This window comes from Astatotilapia calliptera, chromosome 3 (genome assembly GCF_964374335.1).
Source record: "Astatotilapia calliptera chromosome 3, fAstCal68.1, whole genome shotgun sequence".
Lineage (NCBI taxonomy): Eukaryota > Metazoa > Chordata > Actinopteri > Cichliformes > Cichlidae > Astatotilapia > Astatotilapia calliptera.
Genome location: NC_137424.1, coordinates 17057057 through 17071675, shown reverse-complemented (window position 1 = coordinate 17071675; position 14619 = coordinate 17057057). Strand labels below are relative to the sequence as shown.

The window sequence follows — 14619 nt, the reverse complement described above, 5'->3', positions numbered from 1 at the left end:
GCGTTTTTTAATATTAGGCCATTTTCACTGTGTTGAATAGAATATAGCCAAACCTTCCGACCCTTTTTCTTTTTCTTTAGAATTGCAGTCTCCGTTTATTAGACTAGCTTAAAGTGGCTAAGCTACAAACCGCCATCCACATGAGGTCCTAGAGCCATAAATCGCCCCATTGAAACCCATTATAAACGCTATTTTTCACTGCAGAATTATTACCATTAACGTATGGGTGATGGCTTCTGTTTCGGTTCCGTGTTGGACAAGGGGCCTTAGAATTGTAATTTTTTTTATTTGGCCACCGGGTGGCGCCCTTGTTCCACATGTGACGCCTGCTGGAACATAGACCTTTTCCAGCGGGCTGCTCGAGACATACACCCGGGAAAGGCAGACTCATTCCCCGAGTGCAGCAGCAGCTTGGCCCGCTGCTCGTTCGGGACCATTTTCTGCCCTTAGGGCTGTTAGAGGGTGCATTTTGACCTTTATATTTAAAAATAAATAAAATAAAGGTCTCTCTGCCTAAAAGAAAAAAAATTTGTGTCTGTCTCATTCTAAGTTTAGATAAAAGCCTTCCCTCTTTGAAGTACACCCTGCAATGCAAACAAATCTAACATGAAAACAAGAATAAAAAACAAATTAGACTTTATTTTGTCGCCAACCTCAGCTTGTTTATGCAGGTGCAGGCAGGAGAGGTTATAAGAATAAGCCGTAGCGCGGGAGTAGGCATTTTCACGATGGCACGGTACCGAGGAAGTAGTGGACATCCTGATGCGCTCTGACAGTGAGGATCTCTCCTCTTCATCTGCCGAGAGTGACTCTGATTCCGGGGGTGACACGGATGATTCGTCTCTCGACACTGATCACCAGGAGTCGTCCTCTGATTTTTCTTCTGAAGATGAGAACGAGGGGAGGACGCCGGAGGAAGCAGCGGCGTGGACCTCCAAAGATGGGAAGAAATGGTCCGCAACAAACGCCGAGACGCTGCGCTACGTCGCAGCACCCACGGGGCTTATTCCGGGACCGACCCACTACGCCGTAGCCCGAATTACGGACCCACTCTCCAGCTTCAGGTTGTACATAACTGATGGGATTATACAGCATATAGTTGCAATGACAAACCTTCAGGGCAGACGCTACATCTCATTCTGGAGAGATTTAGATAGCAACGAAATGCTCGCTTATGTGGGGCTGCTAATTTTGTCCGGTGTATACCGGTCAAAGCACGAGGCCATCGCCAGCCTTTGGAGTGAGAAAACGGGAAGGAAGATTTTCTGTGCCTCAGTGGCTGAGAAAAGATTTTGTCACATAACCAGAGCGCTCCGATTTGATGACAAACTCACCCGACCTGCACGACGTGCGGACAAATTGGCTCCCATATGGGACATGTGGGCACACCGCCTGGGGATGTTGTTTAGTCCAGACCGGGACCTTACGGTGGATGAGCAGCTGGTACCGTTCAAGGGAAGGTGCAGTTTCCGCCAGTATATCCCCAAAAAGCCTGCGAAATGCGGCATAAAGGTCTGGGCAGCATGCGATGTCAAGACATCATACGCCTGGCGGCTGCAGGTTTACACCGGGAGAGCAGCGGGCGAACCGGCCGAGGTAAACCAGGGGATGAGGGTCGTCCAGCAGATGACTGACGGGCTCCATGGGCATGTCGTCACAGTCGACAATTTTTTTTTCACCTCATCTGAACTGGCAGAGGAACTCCTCAAAAATAAAATGGCTCTGGTCGGCACAATCCGCCAGAACAAAAAAGGAATCCCACCCGTTTTGCGCCAGATGAGAGGGAGAGCCGTCTACTCCTCGATCTTTGCCTTTTCAGCGAAACAGACCCTAGTGTCGTACATTCCCCGACGGGGCAGGAATGTGCTTTTATTGAGCACGAAACATCGCAGGCCGGAGGTCAGCGATGACGAGAGAAAAAAAGCCAGCGATCATCACAGACTACAATCGATGCAAAGGAGGTGTCGACAACCTTGATAAGGTGGGTGTCATTACGCATCAGTTACGCACACCTTTATTCATTTTTCTTCATATATTCTTGTGTAAAATATACAGAGGTTTTATGTTGTTGTTGTTTTTGTTATGTTTATTTTTTGTTAAGTTGTCGGCACCTACTCCTGCAGGAGACGGACCAATCGATGGCCAATGGCCCTTTTTCATCACATCATAGACGTCTCCCTCTACAACGCCTTCATGCTGTGGACCTCCGTGGATCAGGCCTGGCATCAGCAGAAGCCACACAGGAGGAGGATGTTCATTGAAGAGGTGGGAGAAGGCCTGATCACGCCCCATTTGTCACAAAGACAGCGTCTTCCCCGCTCATCAGCCGCTGCTGAGTTAGTAAGAGATGCGCAGGATGGTGCTGCTGCAGGCCCCTCTGGAGTGACAAATCCCAAGGGCAGGAAGCTCTGTGAGCTCTGTGTTGGGAAAAGGAGGCGAGTGGGAAACACATGCAGCAAATGTGGAAAATTCAGCTGCCGAGCCCACAGCAAATTTGTCTGCAGCCACTGCTCTACCTGAGCAAGACATTTACCCCCCAGCCACACACACGCCCCCCACCCTCTCACTGCTTTCTCACTTTCTCACACTCTCTTTCTCTCTCATACATTTCCCCATTCCCAACAACAATATACATAATTACATTTACCATATACATGTTCTTGTTCATTGTTGAAAAATAAATGTTTATTTGGTTCAAACTGATCTTGTATTTTTATTTACATAATGCTTTTTATTTGATTTTAGATGGCAACAAGGTAATATGCATTTATTGGGGCAAGAGTGAAAAACGTTCTCCTGCAAAAAAAACTAACGGCCGATCAAAATGAAGGTCAGTAGTAATTTTTAGACCATCCAAAGGCCTAATTAAAAGTACAATAAAATATAACTTTCAAATGTATTTTATGGAAAATATTTAATTTTTTCATTTTTTTTTTTTTGCCAAAAAAGGCAGTGTGCTCATGTGACAAAACTGGGATATAAAAGGTTAAAATCGCGAAATATAATTAAAACTTTATATGAATATTTCAAGGAGAAGTAGGTCTAAAATATTGGCTAATTTAAAGTGGAAAAATATTAATGTATAATCTTTTTATAGCACTTTTTATGGCGTGGTCGATTTTTGGCTCTAGGTCTTCATAAGGGGTACTTTTTTTTTTTTTTTTTTTTAGGACTTACCAAGGGTTAACCACCAAAACACTCGTCTGCAGTGGAATTTCTTTGAGCTAATCGATTCATTTCATCTTCTAATTAATGTGGAAAATGGTGGCAAAGGTGGATGAAATGAGTGATTCCTAGAGTTACATTTTATTGCCTTTTTTCTTTCCTTTTCTTAAAGTTATGAAGGCATCTTGGATGCCATTTCAGTGAGTGGGGGTTAATGCCCCACACTCTTTTCTGTCACTGCTTTGAATGCACAGACTGGTCTTAATGTTGATCTTTGTGATCTTCAGTGTTACGACCCGGCTCAAAAGCCGCAACATAAAAACAGAGATGAATAGCAGAGTGTGGGTGAGAAGAGGTTTCATCCTAAAATGGAAAACCAGGTCGGCTCAAATGTTCTGTGAGTCATAGGAGTCTACTAACATTTCCATGATAGAACAAGGCTGCAACCTTTGTACACTATATAAGGCAAAGAACTAATTAGCCTCATTTTGTTTTCATTCTGAGGCTTGTTTTTTTTAGCACATACAAACAACTCTTCTTATGAGAATATTAGGACGCGTCGTGTATATATGATCGGCTCGCACATGGCCCGAAGATTGGTTTACCTTCTGCCATGTTGAGGCCAAAAACCCTGAGGACAAAAAAAACCAAATGGTAGGTTGTCTCTGTGTGAGAGACGTTGGCATTATACCCGATATTTTATTTTTTTTTAAATGCAGTGTGTGGATTTCTTTTACAGACAACATCTGCCATGTTGTGGACCGCTCAGAGTCTCCCCCTCCAGCACTGCTAATCCAGATGTTGATCTGTGTTTCCACAAGCCCCGCGAATTCTAGAGACTTATTCATCATGAAGAAAACAAGACAGTCGATCGATCGATTATTTGCGCAAGGGAGGCCACCATGAAAATGACCTCTAGATCCTCCTCCTCCTGCTGCCTTTATTGAGAGACCGTTCACACAAAACACGTCAGAACAAAGCCACGCCCAGACAAGGCATTGTGTGTGGGTGTGTGTGTGTGTGTGTGTGTGTGTGTGTGTGTCAGAGTGTGTGTGTCAGAGTGTGTGTGTCAGACCTCCTGCTGACCCCCAAAGGGTCATAAACGCAGGAAGGTTACATCAAAAGAAGCACAAGGATGTGTCTGTGATAAAAGACTACAGCCCCCCACCTTGATCCTCGAGAATCTGGGGGGAAGGACAGTGGAATTTCTTTCATCAGAGTTAAAACAATGTACAAATGGTAAACATAAAAATGACAAACATTTAACAATTCACTCTAACACCAGACCCCACCGACTCCGCCCCCCTCTCCAGGATGCTCACAGGACTCTGCAGGATCACACCCGTCTGAGGAAACGGAACTCAACATTAAACTCACAACCTTCCACCTGCTGTCGACGGCACTGAATGAGTATGTGCAGGAGATATGTTATGGATGCCAATCCGGTCACCCCAGCCAGTTACAACACAGTTGCCTGTTTGAGCTGCCTGTGTTTTTCTTCGAGACCTGCTATGATGAGGTGATGGAAAAGCTCCGGACGCCCCGATTCATCCCGGCCATCCGTCTGTTTGTTTGCTCATACAGTGTCAGTGAGGCTGAAGCACAAATCATCAGCACTGCAGAGCGTCTTCTGTGTGAACTGAGATCAGTGCCGCACATTGTTTGCACCACTGATGAGAATGTCGGATACCTGCTAAATACCAATCATCACACCCGCGGAGTTAAATCAGCGCTGCTCCACATGATTGGAAACTACTGGTCTGGGAGACACAAGATTTAATGTACATCTGTTATAAAAACCTTACTGTGCACTACACAGAAAATGAAATAAAAACGTATGCTAACACTTTTTTCTGGTCATTTGTATTTGTGTTTGGTCAAAGTGATTATGGAAAACACGCTGAGAAAAATATATCCCAACCCTGCACACCCAGGGGGTTTAGGAAGTGTAAAGAAGCTCCGTATCGCTGTCAGTGAGGCAACAGGCTTAAAGCCGTCATTACCTGACGTGGAGCGTTTTTAAAAGGAGATGACACATATACTCTTCATAAACCTGCAAGGATAGAGGACACAGAAATGCAAGGATACAGAAATGCAAGGATACAGAAATAGAGTTTTGGTTAACGGGACTGACAAACAGTTTCAAGCTGATTTGGTTGACATGCGTGAATATTCTGCGGATGATGATAATGTTAGGTACTTATTGACATGCATAGATGTGTTTTCTAAGTATGCATGGGTTAGGTGCCTTGAAACCAAGACAGGACAGGCTGTTGCTGAGGCTTTTGGTGATATTCTGAGAGAGGGCCGTGTGCCTGAAAAACTCCAAACAGATTTAGGGAAGGAATTTTATAATAAACATTTAAAAAACTAATGGAGCAGCATAACATCACACATTTTTCAACCTTTAGTGAAATGAAATCATGTGTGGTAGAGCGTTTTAACCGCACCTTAAAGGGGAAAATGTGGAAATACTTAACATCAGTTAACTGGCCAAGATATGTTAATGTGATCCAAGATCTTGTACAGTCCTATAACCTGTCTTATCACAGCTCTATCAAAATGACCCCACCGAGGTGTGCAAAGATAATGAGAAAGCAGTCTTTAACACCCTGTACAAAATGAAACCCCAAAAACCGGTGACTTTTAAATTTAATGTGGGCGATACAGAGAGAATATCTAAACTACGAGGCATAATCTGAAAGGGTTACCATCAGACCTACACAGACGAGTACTTTACCATAAAGGAGCGTTTAGGAAGAGACCCTCCCGTATACAAACTGGAGGATCTCACAGGAGCTGCAGTGAAAGGTGTAATTTATGAATACACAGCAGGTGACTATTGACAAAAACAAAAGGTTTCAAATAGAGAAAATACTTGGCAGAAAAAAGAGGACCGAAAAAAGTTAGTGCTGGTCAAATGGCTCGGTTGGCCTTCTCATTTGAAAATCATGGATCCCTGAAAAAGACATCGTTGAAGTGTGATTAACAGAGACGCCGCAGCTCTGCATACTTTCATTCTGCACTAGACAAAGACTGATAAAGGAAGGAAGGAATGGATAAAACGAACAACAACAACGCAGGCTTTTATGTGAGCCTCTTCTCGAATGCTTCAGCACATGTTTATCCAGGCAATAAGAAATCTAATTTTAGAACAAAGCTAGCAAAACCTGTTGTTTTAAATGAACCGTATGAGGTCGGTGTTATAGAATTTCAATACCAAGACTATGGTTGTCTTTTCCACAATCAGATTCGCGAGTGGAAATTTATGATCCAGTCAAAGATGGAGCATTGTCCATAACCGTGATTGAGCTGTCTGTGGGGCATTATGCATCTGTGGCGCAGATAATAAAACATTAAAACATAACACCGACATTAAAACACAATACAGTGAAGTTAGTAACCATGTTAGTGTTATGGGCCCTCGGGGCACAGTTCTCACATTTAGAGGGAGACTGGCAGGAATCTTAGGATTCAAATCAGAAGACCCGTTTGTACTTCTTTATAAAAACACATACGCACCACATCCTGCAGACGTATACGGCGGAAAATAGAACATTTTTATTTATGCAGATATCGTTGATTACCAGCTTGTGGGTGACGCCCATGCGCAGCTATTAAGAGCAATAAATATAACAGACGATGACCGTCGGGGAGCCATTCTTCAATTTGACAGCCCACACTACACACTGGTCTCGAAATCCTTAATCCATGACATAGAAATTGATTTGAAAGACGACCAAAATCAACACATACCCTTTTTATACGGGAAGGTGTTTGTCAAGTTCAACTTCCGACCCATAAGACACCATTTTTAAAAAATAAGGATGTCTGTCTACAACACAGATGAAGCAAAATATGTAAGATATTATTTAAATCAGGCTGGTGGAGAATTGAATGGTTATATTGGGACCAGCACGCAATATGGCGCAGGTCTGGGAGGTTTGTTCCGCAGCCTGTTTAGAATTGCTGTACCGTTGTTTAAAAAAGGAGTCAGCATAGTCAAACCCCACCTAAAAACAGCAGCATCAGGCATAGTGTCTGATGTGATATCCAACATAACCAAGCCAACATCTACTGAGCAGGATGGCAACAGCTTGTATGTGTATACACCCAAACCTTCTAAGACCCCTCCCACTGCACGCATGCGTGATACGCCGCCGCATAAAAAGCGTAAAACGACAAAAACCTGCCAGGAAAGCCACCAAACGGAGACAACCACGCGGAGTGAAAAGACCCAGAACCAGTCGTTCAAAAACTACAGCATGTGACATCTTCTAAATGGCTCTGTTACACAACCAATCAGAGAATGTCTAAAAACAGAGCTCGATCTTTTTACTGTCCCATACACACAAACGTCCATAGAGAAAACGACCTTTATTGAAATTCCGCCCGTTTCTGCAATCACAGACGGAGGTCCAATCGAGTTTAAATCTCATCGTCCGGAGAGGATTACCTGGATCTAAACGATTCCTATATCTACACACGAGTAAGAATCACAGATGCTGACGGCACAAACTTAGGCAGGGATGCAAACGTGGGACTTGTTAATTATCCAGGTTGCACCTTATTTAGTCAGGTAGATGTAAATTTGGGGGATCGCTTGATCAGCCAATCATCCAACACGTATCCATACAGAGGCATAATAGAATGTCTTATCAATTATAATAAGCAGACTTTAGACACACAGTTCAGCAGCGCTTTATTCTGTACAGACACAGCCTCGCACATGAATGATACATGTATAGAAGGGGAGAGCCAGGGTCTGGTGACCAGAGGTACTTATACAGCGAATAGCAGTATTGTTGAATTGATTGCTCCAGCACACGCAGACCTGTTTTTTCAAGAAAAATTATTACTTAATGGAATCGATCTGTCGCTGAAATTTGTGCACTCTAAAGACGAATTTGCTCTCATGACTGGAGCTAACACCGCGTATAAAGTTAAAATCGTCTCTGCCAGCTTATTTGTGAAAAGAATCAGTGTCTCACCAAGTGTCAGGCTGGCACACGGCAAGGCGCTGCATCATGCAAATGCAAAATATGCTGTAGACAGAGTTTCTTTAAAGACCTTCTCCACACCTGCTGGGGCAAGAATATCAACTAATTTATTTATGGGCAGGTTGCCTAAATTTGTCATCATCGCCTTCGTGGATAACGAAGCTTATCCTGGTTCTTTTACACGTAATCCATTTAATTTTAAAACTGTGATATAGAATTCATGTGTTTATACGCTGATGGACAGTCGTATCCGGCCAAACAATTCCAGCCAAATTTTCAGAGAAAACACTACACCAGAGAATTTTATCAGCTGATACAAACCACTGGAAGACATTTAAAGGATAGACCATTGGCCATAACACGTGAGGACTTTGGCTACACATTATTCTGTTTCAATCTGGAAGCTGATGAAGGACATTCAGGGAATGTATCGTTAGTTAAAACAGGGAACGTGAGGCTGGAAACCCGTTTCAGAAATCCGCTACCCCGAACAATGAACCTGGTGTGTTACTCTGTATTTGATTCAGTCATCCAAATATCTAATATGAGACAAGTGCTGCTGGACGACTACTAAAGATTCAAAATGAATACAATAGAACTAACCAGCATTGTTAAAAGGATTAGTAACAGGGCTCATCTTCTAGGCGTCTTAGCATGTGACCAGCTGCCAACAAAGCCCATCAGATATCCATGCATGGGCATTGTGAATACAGATCCATCAGACTTACCTGGGAAGCACTGGTTGGCGTTCAATATCACAAAAGACAAGCAAGGGTACTTTTTTGACAGCTTCGGTAACTCACCTGATACGTTTTCACCCGAGATAAAACTTTTTCTTTTAAAAACACCGCTCGGATATTGTATTCTGGGAGACAGGTTCAGAAGGACTTTTCGGTAACCTGCGGACAACACTGTGTGTTTTTTCTATATCATGTCCAAAAAGGAGCGTCTTATTCAAGAATAATTAATATGTACAGTGATAACCTTGTTTGCAACGATGCAATGGTTTGTCATTTTGTTAACAAAATAAAATAAGACCTGTTTCTGCATGTTTTGAAAATAACTTTGATTGTGTGCAGCGCGGATACTGATTCAAGTCACAAATAATAAAAGATAACAGAAGAGAATATCGTTTCATCTGGTATTTATTTTCACCTAATTGCTAAAAACATTATTTAGTAATAATAAAATCTTTAAACATCAGCATAGAGTTCAAAAAGTAGTAAAAAGGGGAAAACTGTCATCTGTTTAACTAAACAATATAGACATAAATAAGAAAAAAACACATAAGTAGTAGTGTATAAAAAGGGAAACAAATGCGAGGGTAAATGATCTTTTTTTCAAGAATAAGAAAAACAAACATAATTTTAAAATTCATTAAAAATCGATCCACCCGCTTCTACTCTGCCTTGATTTTTTATGTGTGGTAAATAAGCTTTGATCACTCAGTGACCGCTTCTTGTGCAAACCATTTGTTTCCACACTCGGGTCGCCAGTGTCGCCTTTATATTGGCTAATAGTCCTCCTCACCTCAGCATTAGGAAAAGCAGACAGAGGAACATTTAAGCGGGCGAGTGTTTTTAAAAATGTCGACCACCCTGCAGGCCATGAAACATCTGTTGCTCTACGTGTTGCTGTTGCACTTTTGATCAAATCATAGAGATGCAAACCTCTGATTCTCTGGTTGTCAATAATAATCTCACCCCTATCATTCCAAGAAACTCCCGACGCACGAGTGAGCGCTGTTAAAATAAGCTCTGCATTTTTTCTGCTCCTTTTTGCCATATATGTAATGGGAAGTCTTTAGGACCCAGGGGACCCAATGGAGGGTATAAAAGAGGAAGTAGCAGCAGGTGCTCTTCATTTCCACTGACGAGCGGCTGTGAACAATGGTTGTGTGAGTAGGTGAAGAGCCTGAGAAGTTTTAATTGTCTGCTACACAAACAGTTGTTGTAAACCTCTACAGCAGAGGTTCGAGGTACAGGCTGTTTTTCTTTTAGTGTTTTTTTTTTTTTTTTTTTAAATTTGTTGAAATGTATTTGATGTTTATTGTATTTTATGTTTTAGTAGTGATTTTCACAAGATAAGCCAAGATAAGCCAGGTGTGCAGCAAACACAGTTGTCTGCTGGAGGTATGTTAACTTAATATATTTGACATTAAAAAAAAGTATATTGATGCACTATAATCTAATTTATATTGTATTGCCTCCTGCAGGGCAGGCTGCACATGTGAATTTGTCGCTGTTTTTTTTCCCTCCTTCTCCTTGTTGTTGTGTTTTTGGTTTTGGTAGGGTCACCTTTTAAAACTGTTTTTTTTTTATGCCGGGTTTGTTTTTATTTCTACTGGGCTGGTGCAATATTAGTCGGGCAATGTGCAATCCCTGAGTGGGACTCTTACCTTAGGGGAATTAGGATCTTTAGAGGTGCTCTGTGTGGATTTGCAGTGAATAAGTTTTTATTAAGAGTGATTTTTAGTGCCACCGATTATTGCCTGAACTAGCACTTAGTGCATGCGATAAGTGTTCTGTTGGGCTCGTATTTATTTGGGGTGGATTTGTTTCTTTTAAAGCAACGAGCATCTGGGACCGCCAAGGGAGAGCAAGCCCTCAGGTGATAGTTGCATTGCTGGCAGGTTGCACCAATAACACTATCTTGTGGTCGTTAGTGACCTTTTTACCATTTTGATGTTTTAGGCCTTTTGCAAACCCTTTGTGTTCTTTTAAAATAATAAATTTTAACATATCTGACTGATATTGACCCTCTTGTCCTGTTTATTCTGGGCTCGTTCCTGTGAGAGCTTTGGGCCTGAAAGTTTGCACAAGTAGTATAGAGGCCCTTAGCGGTTACTCGGTGGCTTTCGCTCGCTACATTAATTGGCGTTGTCGACAGGATCCAGGTCATATCAGTTACGGTGTTTGGTTTTTATTTTAGTGTGGCCCTGTTTATTTTAGTAAGAGTGTTAGAGGAGAGGAGGAAAAACAGTGACATCTTCTACGGAGCGGAAGCCAACGGTTGGGCTGCTGCGGGGATAATAAACCTCCTTCGCCGACCCTATGGACGACGTACAGGCCCTCTTGGAGCAGCTGCAACAGCTAAAAGCAGCAAATGAACAGTTGAGAGACCAATTACAGGAACGTTCTCCTGTGACTGGTCTAGTGCCAGATCCAGTGCCAGGTCCATCTACTGTGCCATCAAATATGAACCCAATAAATGAAGCTACAAATGTGTGTTACGTTTATGCACCTCGGGAGCGTAAATGCCCAAGGTTTACTGGTAAATTGTCAGTGGACTTGTTAACTGTTGACCAGTGGGTTGAAGAAGTACGTAGATGCCTGGAGATTCGTCCTATGTCAAGAGCAGCACAAGTGATGTTTGTGATGGACCATCTTGATGGCAGTGCTAAATCTGAGGTCTGTTTTCATTCGAGTATCAGCAGAGACACTCCTGACAAGATCTTTGATATTTTGGTCGAGCACTATAGCTGCACTCAGTCATATGTAGCTGCCCAGCTACAGTTCTTCCAGCGCACCCAGAGAGAAGGGGAATCTCTGCGAGATTACTCTCATGCCCTTAAATCTTTAATGGACACTGTAATCTGTAAGACACCAGGTGGTATTCCAAATTCTGATATATTGCTAAGGGACCAGTTTACTGAACATGTCCATGATGATATGCTGCGCAGAGAGCTGAAACAGCGGGTCCTTCAAACACCAGACATGTCCTTTCTTGCCCTACGCAGTATCGCCCTTAAGTGGGCTGATGTAGGTAGGCAGGGAGGGAAAACTAGGTCCCGAGCCTATTCTTGTGATACGAACTGTCAGGTAGTAGAGGGAGTTAATGCAGAGATGCATGCAGTCACCCTTGGGCCTAATGATGACATTCTACAGATAAAAGAGTGCCTTCGTAAACAACAGGTTCAATTGGATACGCTCATGAAGCAAATGTCTGTCCAATTTTCACAGCCGTCTCAGACTGAACTACCCCTGACCCCTCCCACAACTAGGCCTTTTCGTTTCCAGGCAGATGGAAAGCCAATTTGCCATCGGTGTGGTAGGGCTGGTCATATTGCCAGGTTCTGTAGGGTAAAACATCCAGCTATAAAGAATAGTGGTGGGTCTCATGCTGATGCACATGTACAAAGTCAGGTTGTGGAACAAGGCCCTGAGTCTCAGCCATCGGGAAACTAGGTCCCTCTGGTGCAGAGAGCCAGGCATCAGGAACAGGGTTTATAGGCTCAGCTGAAGTTGTTATGGAAGATCCCTCTCGACTAATTGGGAATTGTCCAGTGGTGGAAATAGAAATGGGGGGTGTTATAGTTCCCTGTCTTTTGGATACTGGGTCCATGGTCACCACTATTCGAGAGAGTTTCTTTGAGAAGCACTTCAGGTCGCAGGGGGTGGGGCACTTAAAGAAATGCCAATGGTTACGCCTCAGGGCAGCTAATGGGTTGAAAATCCCCTAAATAGGCTACATGGAGCTTGATGTGACTGTTTTTGGTGGCACCCTGACAAAAATGGGCGTGTTGGTGGTGGAGGACCCTCTAGATGGGAGCGTTCAGCAGCCACAGAGTGTGCCTGGCCTCTTGGGGATGAATATCATTAGCCGTTGTTACCACCTACTCTTTGAGCAGTTTGGCCCTCGTCTGTTTGAATCTCCTGCCCTTGAAAATGCCAGTAAGACGTGGAGAGAGACACTTCACAAGTGTCAGCGCATTGAGGCTTTGAATACATCCGGGTATTTAGGTAAAGCAAAAGTCCACGGTCGAGCTGTTTGTGTCCCTGCTGGTTCGTTGAAATGGATACGTACTAGCTGCCCCTCTGCTGCTAACATTAACCTTCCATCAGTGCTCCTGGAGCCCATAGCGACAGGTAATCCCCTGCCAGGGGGCATCTTGGTTTCTCCGGCCCTCCTTTCTGTTGAACAGGGTGTTGTTGACATTCCGGTGGTTAATGTGGGAATTGAGGATGTTTGGTTACCGCCCTGTACACAACTAGGTGAATTGCATCTGGTTGACCCTCCATCATCTGGGGACTCTGTCATTACTGCAGAGTCTGATGATCCCACGTTGCAGATAACGATGCACGAAGTGACTGTACAGGCGCATCCGCACCTTGATTTTTCCGAGCTCTCATGGCCTAACTTGTCCAATGAACAGTCACAACAAGGAGTGTCACTTTTGCAGAAGTATTGTTCAGTTTTCAGCTATGGGGAGGGAGATTTAGGATGTACCACATTGGTGGAACATGAGATCCCTTTAATGGATGATGCCCCAGTGCGACAGCGGTATCGCAGGCTCCCACCCTCTCAGTATGAACAAGTGAAAGCCCATATTAAAGATTTGTTGGATCGGGGGGTAGTGCGTCTAAGCAGTAGCCCTTATTCTTCCCCAATTGTGGTGGTTTTCAAGAAAAATGGAGAGATTAGGCTGTGTGTTGATTACCGTTTGCTTAATGCCAAGACACGGAAAGATGCTTATCCATTACCCCGTATTGAGGAGTCATTAGATGCCCTGACGGGAGCACAGTGGTTCTCTACATTGGACCTTGCAAGTGGGTATAATCAAGTACCAGTGGCCGAGAAGGACAAAGCCAAGACTGCTTTCTGTACCCCTTTTGGTCTGTTCGAATTCAATCGAATGCCATTTGGGCTTTGTAATGCCCCTAGCACCTTTCAGAGGCTAATGGAGCGGATTTTTGGGGATCAAAGTTTCCAGTCCCTTTTATTGTACCTGGATGATATTGTTGTGTTTTCATCCTCCTTTGAGCAGCATCTGGAGCGTCTTGACTTGGTCTTAACGCGGCTCAAAGAACACAATCTAAAGTTGAAGCTGGAGAAGTGTCACTTTTTCCAGCCAGAGGTTCAATACCTCGGGCATGTGATATCGGCTTCTGGGGTGGCGACCGACCCTTCTAAGATTAGTGCAGTGGCTGAGTGGGCACGACCGACTACTTGTACAGAGCTACAGTCATTTTTGGGATTTGCCTCATATTATCGGCGTTTTGTTGAAGGTTTTGCCAAGTATGCTGCCCCGCTCCACCGGCTGGTGGGCGAGCTGGGAGGTACCAAGAAGAAACGTAGAAGTGGTGCCAGTGGGGCAATGTGTCACCTTTGGAGTGAGGAATGTGAGAATGCATTCCAAACACTAAAAAGGCTGCTGGTTAGTGCCCCAGTATTGGCATATGCAGATTTTGCTAAACCTTTTGTCCTTGAGATAGATGCTAGTCAGGCAGGGTTAGGGGCAGTTTTATCTCAGGAGCAAGAAGGAAAGAGGCGGCCAGTTGCTTTTGCTAGCCGGGGCCTGCGACCTAGTGAAAGGAATATGTCCAATTATAGCTCTAGAAAGTTGGAATTCTTGGCACTAAAATGGGCTGTCACTCAAAAATTCCGTGAATATTTGTTGGGAAATAAGTTTGTCGTGTTCACAGATAACAATCCCCTTAGCTATTTGCAAACT

At 43.7% G+C, this 14619-nt stretch overlaps 2 protein-coding genes and 1 long non-coding RNA gene across 3 annotated transcripts in view; all 3 read left to right on the top strand.

Annotated features, from left to right (window-relative positions):
• LOC145422960 (protein NLRC3-like) overlaps window positions 1-14619 on the top strand; it is a gene marked incomplete at its 5' end in the record, with an annotated part of 416117 nt that overhangs the window by 163975 nt on the left and 237523 nt on the right. The window lies entirely within an intron of this gene.
• LOC113017568 (protein NLRC3-like) overlaps window positions 1-14619 on the top strand; it is a 238603-nt gene that overhangs the window by 108205 nt on the left and 115779 nt on the right. The window lies entirely within an intron of this gene.
• On the top strand, window positions 9959-10918 carry LOC113033178 (uncharacterized). Its single transcript, XR_013905935.1, has 2 exons — window positions 9959-10297; window positions 10381-10918. It is a non-coding gene; the product is annotated as an uncharacterized LOC113033178 (long non-coding RNA).